General features: G+C 44.4%; 1 protein-coding gene across 1 annotated transcript in view; it reads left to right on the forward strand.

The window, feature by feature from the left end:
• The window catches only part of LOC129830508 (CUB and sushi domain-containing protein 2-like), a gene marked incomplete at its 5' end in the record, with an annotated part of 366,155 nt that overhangs the window by 161,910 nt on the left and 187,120 nt on the right, over positions 1-17,125 (forward strand). The window lies entirely within an intron of this gene.

A 17,125-nucleotide genomic window follows, 5' to 3' on the forward strand; every position in this document is an offset into this window, starting at 1 on the left:
ATGAGTGTAGAAACAGAGAGAGGAGATACAGGGAGGGATAAATGAGTGTAGAAACAGAGATACAGGGAGAGATAAATGAGTGTAGAAACAGAGGAGATACAGGGAGGGATAAATGAGTGTAGAAACAGAGAGAGGAGATACAGGGAGGGATAAATGAGTGTAGAAACAGAGAGATACAGGGAGGGATAAATGAGTGTAGAAACAGAGAGAGGAGATACAGGGAGCGATAAATGAGTGTAGAAACAGAGAGATACAGGGAGGGATAAATGAGTGTAGAAACAGAGAGAGGAGATACAGGGAGGCATAAATGAGTGTAGAAACAGAGATACAGGGAGGGATAAATTAGTGTAGAAACAGAAAGAGGAGATACAGGGAGGGATAAATGAGTGTAGAAACAGAGAGAGGAGATACAGGGAGGGATAAATGAGTGTAGAAACAGAGATACAGGGAGGAATAAATGAGTGTAGAAACAGAGATACAGGGAGGGATAAATGAGTGTAGAAACAGAGAGAGGAGATACAGGGAGGGATAAATGAGTGTAGAAACAGAAGAGATACAGGGAGGGATAAATGAGTGTAGAAACAGAGATACAGGGAGGAATAAATGAGTGTAGAAACAGAGATACAGGGAGGGATAAATGAGTGTAGAAACAGAGAGAGGAGATACAGGGAGGGATAAATGAGTGTAGAAACAGAAGAGATACAAGGAGGGATAAATGAGTGTAGAAACAGAGAGAGGAGATACAGGAAGGGATCAATGAGTGTAGAAACAGAGATACAGGGAGGGATAAATGAGTGTAGAAACAGAGGAGATACAGGGAGGGATAAATGAGTGTAGAAACAGAGAGAGGAGATATAGGGAGGGATAAATGAGTGTAGAAACAGAGATACAGGGAGGGATAAATTAGTGTAGAAACAGAGAGAGGAGATACAAGGAGGGATAAATGAGTGTAGAAACAGAGATACAGGGAGGGATAAATGAGTGTAGAAACAGAGATACAGGGAGGGATAAATGAGTGTAGAAACAGAGAGAGGAGATACAGGGAGGAATAAATTAGTGTAGAAACAGAGGAGATACAGGGAGGGATAAATGAGTGTAGAAACAGAGATACAGGGAGGGATAAATGAGTGTAGAAACAGAGAGAGGAGATACAGGGAGGGATAAATGAGTGTAGAAACAGAGATACAGGGAGGGATAAATGAGTGTAGAAACAGAGATACAGGGAGGGATAAATGAGTGTAGAAACAGAGAGAGGAGATACAGGGAGGGATAAATGAGTGTAGAAACAGAGATACAGGGAGGGATAAATGAGTGTAGAAACAGAGAGAGGAGATACAGGGAGGGATAAATGAGTGTAGAAACAGATAGATACAGGGAGGGATAAATGAGTGTAGAAACAGAGAGAGGAGATACAGGGAGGGATAAATGAGTGTAGAAACAGAGATACAGGGAGGGATAAATTAGTGTAGAAACAGAAAGAGGAGATACAGGGAGGGATAAATTAGTGTAGAAACAGAGGAGATACAGGGAGGGATAAATGAGTGTAGAAACAGAGAGAGGAGATACAGGGAGGGATAAATGAGTGTAGAAACAGAGAAACAGGGAGGAATAAATGAGTGTAGAAACAGAGATACAGGGAGGGATAAATGAGTGTAGAAACAGAGAGAGGAGATACAGGGAGGGATAAATGAGTGTAGAAACAGAAGAGATACAGGGAGGGATAAATGAGTGTAGAAACAGAGATACAGGGAGGAATAAATGAGTGTAGAAACAGAGATACAGGGAGGGATAAATGAGTGTAGAAACAGAAATACAGGGAGTGATAAATGAGTGTTGAAACAGAGAGAGGAGATACAGGGAGGGATAAATTCGTGTAGAAACAGAGAGAGGAGATACAGTGTAGAATGAGTGTAGAAACAGAGATACAGGGAGGGATAAATGAGTGTAGAAACAGAGATACAGGGAGGGATAAATGAGTGTAGAAACAGAGAGAGGAGAAACAGGGAGGGATAAATTAGTGTAGAAACAGAGGAGATACAGGGAGGGATAAATGAGTGTAGAAACAGAGAGAGGAGATACAGGGAGGGATAAATGAGTGTAGAAACAGAGATACAGGGAGGAATAAATGAGTGTAGAAACAGAGATACAGGGAGGGATAAATGAGTGTAGAAACAGAGAGAGGAGATACAGGGAGGGATAAATGAGTGTAGAAACAGAAGAGATACAGGGAGGGTTAAATGAGTGTAGAAACAGAGATACAGGGAGGGATAAATGAGTGTAGAAACAGAGGAGATACAGGGAGGGATAAATGAGTGAAGAAACAGAGAGAGGAGATATAGGGAGGGATAAATGAGTGTAGAAACAGAGATACAGGGAGGGATAAATGAGTGTAGAAACAGAGATACAGGGAGTGATAAATGAGTGTAGAAACAGAGAGAGGAGATACAGGGAGGGATAAATTAGTGTAGAAACAGAGAGAGGAGATACAGGGAGGGATAAATGAGTGTAGAAACAGAGATACAGGGAGGGATAAATGAGTGTAGAAACAGAGAGGAGATACAGGGAGGGATAAATTAGTGTAGAAACAGAGAGAGGAGATACAGGGAGGGATAAATGAGTGTAGAAACAGAGATACAGGGAGGGATAAATGAGTGTAGAAACAGAGGAGATACAGGGAGGGATAAATGAGTGTAGAAACAGAGACACAGGGAGTGATAAATGAGTGTAGAAACAGAGAGAGGAGATACAGGGAGGGATAAATGAGTGTAGAAACAGAGAGAGGAGATACAGGGGGATAAATGAGTGTAGAAACAGAGATACAGGGAGGGATAAATGAGTGTAGAAACAGAGATACAGGGGGTGATAAATGAGTGTAGAAACAGAGAGAGGAGATACAGGGAGGGATAAATTAGTGTAGAAACAGAGAGAGGAGATACAAGGAGGGATAAATGAGTGTAGAAACAGAGATACAGGGAGGGATAAATGAGTGTAGAAACAGAGATACAGGGAGGGATAAATAAGTGTAGAAACAGAGAGAGGAGATACAGGGAGGAATAAATTAGTGTAGAAACAGAGGAGATACAGGGAGGGATAAATGAGTGTAGAAACAGAGATACAGGGAGGGATAAATGAGTGTAGAAACAGAGAGAGGAGATACAGGGAGGGATAAATGAGTGTAGAAACAGAGATACAGGGAGGGATAAATGAGTGTAGAAACAGAGATACAGGGAGGGATAAATGAGTGTAGAAACAGAGAGAGGAGATACAGGGAGGGATGAATGAGTGTAGAAACAGAGATACAGGGAGGGATAAATGAGTGTAGAAACAGAGAGAGGAGATACAGGGAGGGATAAATGAGTGTAGAAACAGAGATACAGGGAGGGATAAATGAGTGTAGAAACAGAGAGAGGAGATACAGGGAGGGATAAATGAGTGTAGAAACAGAGATACAGGGAGAGATAAATGAGTGTAGAAACAGAGGAGATACAGGGAGGGATAAATGAGTGTAGAAACAGAGAGAGGAGATACAGGGAGGGATAAATGAGTGTAGAAACAGAGAGATACAGGGAGGGATAAATGAGTGTAGAAACAGAGAGAGGAGATACAGGGAGCGATAAATGAGTGTAGAAACAGAGAGAGGAGATACAGGGAGGGATAAATGAGTGTAGAAACAGAGATACAGGGAGGGATAAATTAGTGTAGAAACAGAAAGAGGAGATACAGGGAGGGATAAATTAGTGTAGAAACAGAGGAGATACAGGGAGGGATAAATGAGTGTAGAAACAGAGAGAGGAGATACAGGGAGGGATAAATGAGTGTAGAAACAGAGATACAGGGAGGAATAAATGAGTGTAGAAACAGAGATACAGGGAGGGATAAATGAGTGTAGAAACAGAGAGAGGAGATACAGGGAGGGATAAATGAGTGTAGAAACAGAAGAGATACAGGGAGGGATAAATGAGTGTAGAAACAGAGATACAGGGAGGAATAAATGAGTGTAGAAACAGAGATACAGGGAGGGATAAATGAGTGTAGAAACAGAGAGAGGAGATACAGGGAGGGATAAATGAGTGTAGAAACAGAAGAGATACAGGGAGGGATAAATGAGTGTAGAAACAGAGAGAGGAGATACAGGAAGGGATCAATGAGTGTAGAAACAGAGATACAGGGAGGGATAAATGAGTGTAGAAACAGAGGAGATACAGGGAGGGATAAATGAGTGTAGAAACAGAGAGAGGAGATATAGGGAGGGATAAATGAGTGTAGAAACAGAGATACAGGGAGGGATAAATTAGTGTAGAAACAGAGAGAGGAGATACAAGGAGGGATAAATGAGTGTAGAAACAGAGATACAGGGAGGGATAAATGAGTGTAGAAACAGAGATACAGGGAGGGATAAATGAGTGTAGAAACAGAGGAGATACAGGGAGGGATAAATGAGTGTAGAAACAGAGAGAGGAGATATAGGGAGGGATAAATGAGTGTAGAAACAGAGATACAGGGAGGGATAAATGAGTGTAGAAACAGAGAGAGGAGATACAGGGAGGGATAAATTAGTGTAGAAACAGAGGAGATACAGGGAGGGATAAATGAGTGTAGAAATAGAGAGAGGAGATACAGGGAGGGATAAATGAGTGTAGAAACAGAGATACAGGGAGCGATAAATGAGTGTAGAAACAGAAGAGATACAGGGAGGGATAAATGAGTGTAGAAACAGAGATACAGGGAGGAATAAATGAGTGTAGAAACAGAGATACAGGGAGGGATAAATGAGTGTAGAAACAGAGAGAGGAGATACAGGGAGGGATAAATGAGTGTAGAAACAGAAGAGATACAGGGAGGGATAAATGAGTGTAGAAACAGAGAGAGGAGATACAGGAAGGGATCAATGAGTGTAGAAACAGAGATACAGGGAGGGATAAATGAGTGTAGAAACAGAGGAGATACAGGGAGGGATAAATGAGTGTAGAAACAGAGAGAGGAGATATAGGGAGGGATAAATGAGTGTAGAAACAGAGATACAGGGAGGGATAAATGAGTGTAGAAACAGAGAGAGGAGATACAGGGAGGGATAAATTAGTGTAGAAACAGAGGAGATACAGGGAGGGATAAATGAGTGTAGAAACAGAGAGAGGAGATACAGGGAGGGATAAATGAGTGTAGAAACAGAGATACAGGGAGGGATAAATGAGTGTAGAAACAGAGATACAGGGAGGGATAAATGAGTGTAGAAACAGAGAGAGGAGATACAGGGATGGATAAATTAGTGTAGAAACAGAGGAGATACAGGGAGGGATAAATGAGTGTAGAAACAGAGAGAGGAGATACAGGGAGGGATAAATTAGTGTAGAAACAGAGAGAGGAGATACAGGGAGGAATAAATGAGTTTAGAAACAGAGATACAGGGAGGGATAAATGAGTGTAGAAACAGAGAGAGGAGATACAGGGAGGGATAAATTAGTGTAGAAACAGAGAGAGGAGATACAGGGAGGGATAAATGAGTGTAGAAACAGAGATACAGGGAGGGATAAATGAGTGTAGAAACAGAGAGAGGAGATACAGGGAGGGATAAATGAGTGTAGAAACAGAGATACAGGGAGGGATAAATGAGTGTAGAAACAGAGAGAGGAGATACAGGGAGGGATAAATGAGTGTAGAAACAGAGATACAGGGAGGGATAAATGAGTGTAGAAACAGAGATACAGGGAGGGATAAATGAGTGTAGAAACAGAGAGAGGAGATACAGGGAGGGATAAATGAGTGTAGAAACAGAGATACAGGGAGGGATAAATGAGTGTAGAAACAGAGAGAGGAGATACAGGGAGGGATAAATGAGTGTAGAAACAGAGATACAGGGAGGGATAAATGAGTGTAGAAACAGAGATACAGGGAGGGATAAATGAGTGTAGAAACAGAGATACAGGGAGGGATAAATGAGTGTAGAAACAGAGAGATACAGGGAGGGATAAATGAGTGTAGAAACAGAGAGATACAGGGAGGGATAAATGAGTGTAGAAACAGAAGAGATACAGGGAGGGATAAATGAGTGTAGAAACAGAGATACAGGGAGAGATAAATGAGTGTAGAAACAGAGATACAGGGAGAGATAAATGAGTGTAGAAACAGAGAGAGGAGATACAGGGAGGGATAAATGAGTGTAGAAACAGAGAGAGGAGATACAGGGAGGGATAAATGAGTGTAGAAACAGAGATACAGGGAGGGATAAGTGAGTGTAGAAACAGAGAGATACAGGGAGGGATAAATGAGTGTAGAAACAGAGATACAGGGAGGGATAAATGAGTGTAGAAACAGAGGAGATACAGGGAGGGATAAATGAGTGTAGAAACAGAGAGAGGAGATACAGGGAGGGATAAATGAGTGTAGAAACAGAGAGATACAGGGAGGGATAAATGAGTGTAGAAACAGAGAGGAGATACAGGGAGGGATAAATGAGTGTAGAAACAGAGATACAGGGAGGGATAAATTAGTGTAGAAACAGAGAGTGGAGATACAGGGAGGGATAAATGAGTGTAGAAACAGAGAGATACAGGGAGGGATAAATGAGTGTAGAAACAGAGAGAGGAGATACAGGGAGGGATAAATGAGTGTAGAAACAGAGATACAGGGAGGGATAAATGAGTGTAGAAACAGAGATACAGGGAGGGATAAATTAGTGTAGAAACAGAGAGAGGAGATACAGGGAGGGATAAATGAGTGTAGAAACAGAGAGTGGAGATTGAGTGTTAAAGATACAGGAGGTGTTAATGTGTGTTCCAAACAGCACGTTATTCCCTATGTAGTGCACTACTTTCGACAAGTGCTCTGTGGGCCCGGGTCAAATGTAGTGCAGCATCTAGAGAATACGTTGCCATTTGGAACATTCCCTTGGAGTGAGTAAATATGCAGAGAGGGTAATGGACGACAGCAGTAATGGCATGGCCTGCCCTTTTCTCCATGGCTCAGTGGCAGTCAGAGAGAGCCATGTGTTCCAAATAGTACCCGATTCCCCATTAAGTGCACTACTTTTGACTTGTGTTGTTTGGAGGTATTACACTACATAGGGAATAGGGTGCCGGTCTTCATTATCTTCAGTCCACTGAGTCTTCATGTACATTTCTACACCTTCAGCTGGAGAAGACTGAGGGAGGGAGTGACGGGGAAGGGGAGGGGCTCTCTGCCCTTTTTTCTGTATTCACATCTTCCTCCCACTCTTGTCTTCCTCTTTCACATCTTCCTCCCACCGTTGTCTTCCTCTTTCACCTTTTCCTCCCACCCTTGTCTTCCTCTTCCTCCTCTTCCTCCCACCCTTGTCTTCCTCTTTCGCTTTTTCCTCCCACCCTTGTCTTCCTCTTTCACATCTTCCTCCCACCGTTGTCTTCCTCTTTCACCTTTTCCTTTTATCTGCTGTGAAGATACTTTCTCCTTAACTGAACCTCAACAAGTCCTTACCCCTATTCCTGTGTTCTACTGCTCCTTCCTGCTTCATGTGTACTCTCACACTTCCTCACCTTTCTGCATCCTCACTAATCACCCTCCTCAAGATCATCTTTCTCCCCCTCTAGTCCTCTACCTCCATCATATCCCTCTCCTCTAGTCCTCTACCTCCATCATACCCATCTCCTCTAGTCCTCTACCTCCATCACCTCATACCCCTCTCCTCTAGTCCTCTACCCCCATCACCTCATACCCATCTCCTCTAGTCCTCTACCTCCATCACCTCATACCCATCTCCTCTAGTCCTCTACCTCCATCATACCCCTCTCCTCTAGTCCTCTACCTCCATCACCTCATACCCATCTCCTCTAGTCCTCTACCTCCATCATACCCCTCTCCTCTAGTCCTCTACCTCCATCACCTCATACCCATCTCCTCTAGTCCTCTACCTCCATCACCTCATACCCATCTCCTCTAGTCCTATACCTCCATCACCTCATACCCAACTCCTCTAGTCCTCTACCTCCATCACCTCATACCCATCTCCTCTAGTCCTCTACCTCCATCACCACATACCCATCTCCTCTAGTCCTCTACCTCCATCATACCCATCTCCTCTAGTCCTCTACCTCCATCACCTCATACCCATCTCCTCTAGTCCTCTACCTCCATCATCACATACCCATCTCCTCTAGTCCTCTACCTCCATCACCTCATACCCATCTCCTCTAGTCCTCTACCTCCATCATCACATACCCATCTCCTCTAGTCCTTTACCTCCATCACCTCATACCCATCTCCTCTAGTCCTCTACCTCCATCACATCATACCCCTCTCCTCTAGTCCTCTACCTCCATCACCTCATACCCATCTCCTCTAGTCCTCTACCTCCATCATCACATACCCATCTCCTCTAGTCCTCTACCTCCATCACCTCATACCCATCTCCTCTAGTCCTCTACCTCCATCACCTCATACCCATCTCCTCTAGTCCTCTACCTACATCATACCCCTCTCCTCTAGGCCTCTACCTCCATCATACCCATCTCCTCTAGTCCTCTACCTCCATCACCTCATACCCATCTCCTCTAGTCCTCTACCTCCATCACCTCATACCCATCTCCTCTAGTCCTCTACCTACATCATACCCCTCTCCTCTAGTCCTCTACCTCCATCATACCCCTCTCCTCTAGTCCTCTACCTCCATCACCTCATACCCATCTCCTCTAGTCCTCTACCTCCATCATACCCATCTCCTCTAGTCCTCTACCTCCATCATCACATACCCATCTCCTCTAGTCCTCTACCTACATCATACCCCTCTCCTCTAGTCCTCTACCTCCATCATACCCCTCTCCTCTAGTCCTCTACCTCCATCACCTCATACCCATCTCCTCTAGTCCTCTACCTCCATCATACCCCTCTCCTCTAGTCCTCTACCTCCATCATCACATACCCATCTCCTCTAGTCCTCTACCTCCATCACCTCATACCCATCTCCTCTAGTCCTCTACCTCCATCACCTCATACCCATCTCCTCTAGTCCTCTACCTCCATCATACCCCTCTCCTCTAGTCCTCTACCTCCATCACCTCATACCCATCTCCTCTAGTCCTTTACCTCCATCACCTCATACCCATCTCCTCTAGTCCTCTACCTCCATCATACCCCTCTCCTCTAGTCCTCTACCTCCATCATCACATACCCATCTCCTCTAGTCCTCTACCTACATCATACCCCTCTCCTCTAGTCCTCTACCTCCATCATACCCATCTCCTCTAGTCCTCTACCTCCATCACCTCATACCCATCTCCTCTAGTCCTCTACCTCCATCACCTCATACCCATCTCCTCTAGTCCTATACCTCCATCACCACATACCCATCTCCTCTAGTCCTCTACCTCCATCATCACATACCCATCTCCTCTAGTCCTCTACCTCCATCATACCCATCTCCTCTAGTCCTCTACCTCCATCACCTCATACCCATCTCCTCTAGTCCTCTACCTCCATCATACCCCTCTCCTCTAGTCCTCTACCTCCATCACCTCATACCCATCTCCTCTAGTCCTCTACCTCCATCATACCCATCTCCTCTAGTCCTCTACCTCCATCATCACATACCCATCTCCTCTAGTCCTCTACCTACATCATACCCCTCTCCTCTAGTCCTCTACCTCCATCATACCCCTCTCCTCTAGTCCTCTACCTCCATCACCTCATACCCATCTCCTCTAGTCCTCTACCTCCATCATACCCATCTCCTCTAGTCCTCTACCTCCATCATCACATACCCATCTCCTCTAGTCCTCTACCTCCATCATACCCATCTCCTCTAGTCCTCTACCTCCATCACCTCATACCCATCTCCTCTAGTCCTCTACCTCCATCACCTCATACCCATCTCCTCTAGTCCTCTACCTCCATCATACCCCTCTCCTCTAGTCCTCTACCTCCATCACCTCATACCCATCTCCTCTAGTCCTCTACCTCCATCACCTCATACCCATCTCCTCTAGTCCTCTACCTCCATCACCTCATACCCATCTCCTCTAGTCCTCTACCTCCATCACCTCATACCCATCTCCTCTAGGCCTCTACCTCCATCACCTCATACCCCTCTCCTCTAGTCCTCTACCTCCATCACCTCATACCCATCTCCTCTAGTCCTCTACCTCCATCATACCCCTCTCCTCTAGTCCTCTACCTCCATCATACCCATCTCCTCTAGTCCTCTACCTACATCATACCCCTCTCCTCTAGTCCTCTACCTCCATCATACCCATCTCCTCTAGTCCTCTACCTCCATCACCTCATACCCATCTCCTCTAGTCCTCTACCTCCATCACCTCATACCCATCTCCTCTAGTCCTCTACCTCCATCATACCCATCTCCTCTAGTCCTCTACCTCCATCACCTCATACCCATCTCCTCTAGTCCTCTACCTCCATCATACCCATCTCCTCTAGTCCTCTACCTCCATCACCTCATACCCATCTCCTCTAGTCCTCTACCTCCATCATACCCCTCTCCTCTAGTCCTCTACCTCCATCACCTCATACCCATGTCCACTAGTCCTCTACCTCCATCACCTCATACCCATCTCCTCTAGTCCTCTACCTCCCTCACCTCATACCCATCTCCTCTAGTCCTTTACCTCCATCACCTCATACCCATCTCCTCTAGTCCTCTACCTCCATCATACCCATCTCCTCTAGTCCTCTACCTCCATCACCAAATACCCATCTCCTCCTTCGTCCTTCCCCTCTTTATTTTCATTCTCATTCTTCTCTCCTCCACCTCATCCTCTCTCCGTCCTGCTGCCTTGGTTACCGACCAGTTTTTCGTTTCCCCTAACGATGACAGGCCTGGCCTTTTCTCCCTCATCAATATTCAGAGCCACCCAGAGTCTCGGCTAATCAGCCGGTGTCACATTGGCTTTGGCACGGCCTGTCGGGCCTTTGACCCCGCCCTGTCTGTTAAGGGGCCTGCTGGGGTTAGCTGACTCTCCGACCCTGTGTCACTTCCTCTTCCTGTCTCAATCAGTTGATATGTTTTAGCAGGATGCTGTCGTGTGGGAGGAGAGGGGTAAAGAAATGTTGAACTAAAGACAAAAAATAGTATAATGTTGATTATGTATGATGAGGGCCAGAGGCAAGGCAGGAAGAGTGCACAGGGAATATAATTGCATAACCTTTATTAGGAATATTATGGCTAAAATAATGCCATTGCCAATAATATAATGTTTTATGCTGAACCAGTAGTAAAGGTGGCATTTTGAAATGTAATGATCTGTCATATATTACCAGCGTTACAACAAACATATTCCTCTGATAACCACTAGCAGACAGAAGTGTCTCCGGAGACAATGGAGTTACGTCACAAACTTTCAAATCACACAAAATATGGTTTAACTCTACCTACCTGTACATATTACCTCAATTACCTCAACTAACCTGTTCACCCTGCACATTGACTCTGTACCGGTACCCCCTGTATATAGCCTCCACATTGACTCTGTACCGGTACCCCCTGTATATAGCCTCCACATTGACTCTGTACCGTAACACCCTGTATATAGCCTCCACGTTGACTCTGTACCGGTACCCCATGTATATAGCCTCCACGTTGACTCTGTACCGGTACCCCCTGTATATAGTCTCCACATTGACTCTGTACCGGTACCCCATGTATATAGCCTCCACGTTGACTCTGTACCGGTACCCCCTGTATATAGCCTCCACATTGACTCTGTACCGGTACACCCTGTATATAGTCTCCACAATGACTCTGTACCGGTACCCCCTGTATATAGCCTCCACATTGACTCTGTACCGGTACCCCCTGTATATATTCTCCACATTGACTCTGTACCGGTATCACCTGTATATAGCCTCCACATTGACTCTGTACCGTAACCCCCTGTATATAGCCTCCACATTGACTCTGTACCGGTACCCCCTGTATATAGTCTCCACATTGACTCTGTACCGGTATCACCTGTATATAGCCTCCACGTTGACTCTGTACCGGTACCCCCTGTATATAGCCTCCACATTGACTCTGTACCTTAACACCCTGTATATAGCCTCCACATTGACTCTGTACCGGTACCCCCTGTATATAGCCTCCACATTGACTCTGTACCGGTACCCCCTGTATATAGCCTCCACATTGACTCTGTACCGGTACCCCCTGTATATAGCCTCCACATTGACTCTGTACCGGTACCCCCTGTATATAGCCTCCACATTGACTCTGTACCGGTATCACCTGTATATAGCCTCCACATTGACTCTGTACCGTAACACCTTGTATATAGCCTCCACATTGACTCTATACCGTAATACTCTGTATATAGCCTCCACATTGACTCTATACCGTAATACTCTGTATATAGCCTCCACATTGACTCTGTACCATAACACCTTGTATATAGTCTCCACATTGACTCTGTACCGGTACACCCTGTATATAGTCTCCACATTGACTCTGTACTGGTACCCCCTGTATATAGTCTCCACATTGACTCTGTACCGGTACCCCCTGTATATAGCCTCCACATTGACTCTGTACCGTAACACCTTGTATATAGCCTCCACAATGACTCTATACCGTAATACCCTGTATATAGCCTCCACATTGACTCTGTACCATAACACCTTGTATATAGCCTCCACATTGACTCTATACCGTAATACCCTGTATATAGCCTCCACATTGACTCTGTACCGTAATACCTTGTATATAGCCTCCACATTGACTCTGTAACGTAACACCCTGTATATAGCCTCCACATTGACTCTGTACCGTAACACCCTGTATATAGCCTCCACATTGACTCTGTACCGTAACACCCTGTATATAGCCTCCACATTGACTCTGTACCGTAACACCCTGTATATAGCCTCCACATTGACTCTGTACCGTAACACCCTGTATATAGCCTCCACATTGACTCTGTACCGGTACCCCCTGTATATAGCCTCCACATTGACTCTGTACCGTAACACCCTGTATATAGCCTCCACATTGACTCTGTACCGTAACACCCTGTATATAGCCTCCACATTGACTCTGTACCAGTACCCCCTGTATAAAGCCTCCACATTGACTCTGTACCGGTACAGCCCTGTATATAGCCTCCACATTGACTCTGTACCGTAATACCCTGTATATAGCCTCGCTGTTATCATTTTACTGCTACACCTGTTGTATTCGGCGCATTTGACAGTTTATATATCTTTTGATTTGAAATACTTTGTTATTTAATACATTCTCTACTGGTTTTGGCAAGAAAGCTCAGAGTCAATCCCTTCTGGCTCTAGTAATGAGGGGATGTCAGAGCAGAAAGAATGCTGTTTAGCCTAGCTGTAGGAAACTGGGCAAATGTGTTTGATCAAATTGGACTGAGAAACCAACTGAGAGAGTGGTTGATATATACTGTTGAAGTCAGAAGTTTACATACGCCTTAGCCAAATACATTTAAACTCAGTTTTTCACAATTCCTGACATTTGATCCGAGTAAAAAGTGCCCGTCTTAGGTCAGTTAGGATCACCACTTTATTTTAAGAATGTGAAATGTCAGAATAATAGTAGAGAGAATGATTTATTTCAGCTTTTCTTTTTTTCATCACATCCCCAGTGGGTCAGAAGTTTACATAGACTCAAATAGTATTTGGTAGCGTTGCCTTTAATGTGCATCTTGGGTCAAGCATTTTGGGTAGCCTTCCACAAGCCTCCCACAATAAGTTGGGTGAATATTTGCTCATTCCTCCTGACAGAGCTAGTGTAACAGAGTCAGGTTTGTAGGCCTCGTTCCTCGCACACACTTTTTCAGTTCTACCCACACATTTTCTATAGGATTGAGGTCAGGACTTTGTGATGGTCACTCCAATACCTTGACTTCGTTGTCCTTAAGCCATTTTGCCACAACTTTGGAAGTATGCTTGGGGTCGTTGTCCATTTTGAAGAACCATTTGTGACCAAGCTTTAACTTCCTGACTGATGTCTTGAGATGTTGCTTCAATATATCCACATAATTTTCCATCCTCAGGATGCCATCTATTTTGTGAAGTGCACCAGTCCCTCCTGCAGCAAGCACAACCACAACATGATGCTGCCACCCCCGTGATTCACGGTTGGAATGATGTTCTTTGGCTTGCAAGCATCCCCCTTTTTCCTCCAAACATAACGACGGTCATTATGGCCAAACAGTTCTATTTTTGTTTCATCAGACCAGAAGACTTTTCTCCAAACAGTATGATCTTGTCCCCATGTGCAGTTGCAAACCGTAGTATGGCTTTTTTAATGGCGATTTTGGAGCAGTGGCTTCTTTCTTGCTGATCGGCCTTTCAGGTTATGTCAATATAGGACTCGTTTTACTGTGGATATAGATACTGTTGTACCTGTTTCCTACAGAATCTTCACAAGGTCCTTTGCTGTTGTTCTGGGATTGATTTGCACTTTTCGCACCAAAGTATTTTAATCTCTAGGAGACAAAAAGCGTCTCCTTCCTGAGCGGTATGACGGCTGCGTGGTCCCATGGTGTTTATACTCGCCTACTATTGTTTGTACAGATGAACGTGGTACCTTCAGGTGTTTGGAAATTGCTCCCAAGGATGAACCAGACTTGTCGAGGTCAGACCAGACTTGCAGACCAGACTTGTCGAGGTCTGCAAGACATGCATGTACATACTGCTGACAGGAAACCACAACTTCCGACTTCAACTGTACATTCAAAAGTTTTCAAAACACTTGACTTTCTCCACATTTTGTTACGTTACAGCCTTATTCTAAAATTTATTAAATCGTTTTCTCCCCTCATCAATCTACACACAATAGCTCATAATGACATTGAATTCTTTTTGCAAATGTTTATAAGTATTTACATAACTATTCAGAATCCTTTACTCAGTACTTTGATGAAGCACCTTTGGCAACGATTACAGCCTCAAGTCTTCATGGGTATGATGCTACAAGCTTGGCACACCTGTATTTGGGGAGTTTCTCACATTGTTCTCTGCAAATCCTCTCAAGCTCTCAGGTTTGATGGGGAGCGTCACTGCCCTCTCCGTCTCTAGACAACCTGGAATTAAAATATATTTTTGGGGGGAGGGGGGGGGTATCATTTGATTGACATGGCATGCCTACCATTTTGAAGATGCAAAATATTTGTTATTTTGAAACAAACAAGAAATAAGACAAAAAAAAACTGAAAACTTGAGCATGCATAACTATTCACCCCCCCAAAGTCAATACTTTGTAGGGCCACCTTTTGCAGCACTTACAGCTACAAGTCTCTTGGGGTATGTCTCTATAAGCTTGGCACATCTAGCCACTGGGATTTTTGCCCATTCTTCAAGGCAAAACTGCTCCAGCTCCTTCAAGTTGGATGGGTTCCGCTGGTGTACAGCAATCTTTAAGTCATACCACAGATTCTCAATTGAATTGAGGTCTGGGCTTTGACCAGGCCATTCCAAGACATTTAAAGGTTTCCCCTTAAACCACTCAAGTGTTGCTTTAGCAGTATGCTTTAGGGTCATTGTCCTGCTGGAAGGTGAACCTCCGTCCCAGTCTCAAATCTCTGAAAGACTGAAACAGGTTTCCCTCAAGAAGTTGCCTGTATTTAGCGCCATCCATCATTCCTTAAATTCTGACCAGTATCCCAGTCCCTACCGATAAAAAAACATCCCCACAGCATGATGCTAGCACCACTATGCTTCACTGTGGGGATGGTGTTCTCGGGGTGATGAGAGGTGTTGGGTTTGCGCCAGACATAGCGATTTCCTTGATCGCCAAAAAGCTTAATTTTAGTCTCATCTGACCAGAGTACCTTCTTCCATATGATTGTGGAGTCTCCCAATGGATTTTTTTCTGGCCACTCTTCCATAAAGCCCAGCTCTGTGGAGTGTACGGCTTAAAGTGGTCCTATGGACAGATACTCCAATCTCCACTGTGGAGCTTTGCAGCTCCTTCAGGGTGATCTTTGGTCTCTTTGTTGCCTCTCTGATTAATGCCCTCTTTGCCTGGTCCGTGAGTTGTGGTGGGCGGCCCTCTCTTGGCAGGTTTGTTGTGGTGCCATATTCTTTCCATTTTTTAATAATGGATTTAATGGTACTCTGTGGGATGTTCAAAGTTTCTGATATTTTTTTATAACCCAACCCTGATCTGTACTTCTCCACAACTTTGTCCCTGACCTGTTTGGAGAGCTCCTTGGTCTCCATGGTGCCCCTTGTTAAGTGGTGTTGCAGACTCTGGGGCCTTTTAGAACAGTTGTGTATATATACTGAAATAATGTGACAGATCATGTGACACTTAGATTGCACACAGGTGGACTTTATTTAACTAATTATGTGACTTCTGAAGGTAATTGGTTGCACCAGATCTTATTTAGGGGCTTCATAGCAAAGGGGGTGAATACATATGCACGCACCACTTTTCAGTTTGTTATTTTTTTGAAACAAGTAATTTTTTTCATTTCACTTCACCAATTCAGACTATTTTGTTTATGTCCATGACATGAAATCCAAATAAAAATCTATTTAAATGACAGGTTGTAATGCAACAAACTAGGAAAAACGCCATGGGGGGGAATACTTTTTGAAGGCGGTGTATTTTCAGGTCTCTCCAGAGATGTTTGATCAGGTTCAAGTCCGGGCTCTGGCTGGGCCACTAAAGGACATTCAGAGACTTGTCCCGAAGCCACTCCTGCATTGTCTTGGCTGTGTGAGGTCCTGAGCTTTTCTCCGTCCCCCTTTGCTTAGTTTGGCCGGGTGGCCAGCTCTAGGAAGGATCTTGGTAGTTCCCAACTCCTTCCATTTAAGAACGATGGAGGCCACTGTGTTCTTGGGGACCTTCAATGCTGCAAACCTTTTTTGTTACCCTTCCCCAGATCTGTGCCTCAACAAAATCCCATCTCAGAGCTCTACGGACAATTAATTCGACCTCATGACTTGGTTTTTGCTCTGATATGCACTGTCAACTTTGGGACCTTATATATAGAGGTGTGTCTCTTTCCAAATCGTGTCCAATCAATTTTATTTATCACACATTGACTCCAATCAAGTTGTAGAAACATCTCAAGGATGATCAATGGAGACAGGATGCACCTGAGCTCAATTTTGAGTTTCATAGCAATGGGTCTGAATACATATGTCATTAAGTTATTTATGTTTGTTATTTTAATCA

This window comes from Salvelinus fontinalis, chromosome 32, assembly GCF_029448725.1.
Source record: "Salvelinus fontinalis isolate EN_2023a chromosome 32, ASM2944872v1, whole genome shotgun sequence".
In the NCBI taxonomy this organism is placed as follows: domain Eukaryota; kingdom Metazoa; phylum Chordata; class Actinopteri; order Salmoniformes; family Salmonidae; genus Salvelinus; species Salvelinus fontinalis.